A 1,260-nucleotide genomic window follows, 5' to 3' on the forward strand; every position below is an offset into this window, starting at 1 on the left:
AAGTGTACTGCGACATATATTGGAACGGTATGTGTAATGCTGCCAGTACTGACAGTGAATAACGAAACGCGGCCAAAGTTTCTTAGAGCAGACGAATTCTTGCCAGCTCCCATCACTGTGTCGTAGCGCATAATGGCGGCAGAGAGTGGTGGGGACATATTTTGTCAACCAATCACGTAGGGCCCATTCTATACTCGTGGAATTCAAACGTTCACAGGAGATGATTAATAAAAACAGCATTAGAAATTAAAATAACAATAAAATCTTTATTTTAATCTATTAAAATATAAAATATTACAAATTGTAATAATATTACTGATTAGAAATACGATTGTACATTTTTTTGTTTTTCTTTGTTTTCTTATTACATTATTTATTTTTATTTGCATATTTACATTGCGCAACCTAATATACGATCAGGAGCTCTATTCTTGAAAAGCAACGTATACGAAAGTCTAGGGAAATACTATAGTATACGTAACGTATACTGTAGCATTTCGCTAGACTTTCTTATACGTTTCTTTTCAAGAATAGAGCCCCTGGTTCGCACCAAATATGCGATTACCTCCGTCGGAAATTTGTACTCAAGTTTCAGACCTACTTTAGCGGTTAATGTATCAAAAATATTGTTTATTATTTACAGTTTATTACTTACAGTTTTACACGATAATTGATCACACGGTCGATCTGTCATAATAACACGCAGTGCCCCGAAATAAACACAGTCATATTGGATTTTAATCGAATGGGCCCCCCATGATTGGTTGTCCACTCCCCACTACTTTTAGGCTACTGCGCAACCACGGGAACGACACTTGTATAATTCCACCATGGTTACAAATGCTTTGAAGCGTTTGATGGACCAATTGGAAGAAAGAACAAACTGATCAATTAAAAAATGCTTCGAAGCGTTTATAGCATCGCGTTGACCGAACTCTAGAGACACCTAGGGTGTATTCGTTTAAGCAGAGGTTACCGCAGAGAGTATTATTTAATCCTTTAAGGCCCGTTTCTACCAACGCAGTTGGGGTGATCTCGATTGATCACAGCTCGATTGGACACCATCAATCACAGTGACCGGTGCTTAGGAGCTTTGTAGTCTCTGTCACGTCCGTAACAGCCTGAAAAATTTCTTTCCGAACAGACCTAAGTATAGTCCGACTGGCACGCACGAGCACCGCAGAAGAACGTACCTGACGCTTCTCCCATACCCACCAACGGCACGGTCAATGGAAGGGGGCTTTAGGGACGCCCATGGAG

This window comes from Trachymyrmex cornetzi, unplaced genomic scaffold (genome assembly GCF_001594075.2).
Source record: "Trachymyrmex cornetzi isolate Tcor2-1 unplaced genomic scaffold, Tcor1.1 scaffold941, whole genome shotgun sequence".
Classification (NCBI taxonomy): domain Eukaryota; kingdom Metazoa; phylum Arthropoda; class Insecta; order Hymenoptera; family Formicidae; genus Trachymyrmex; species Trachymyrmex cornetzi.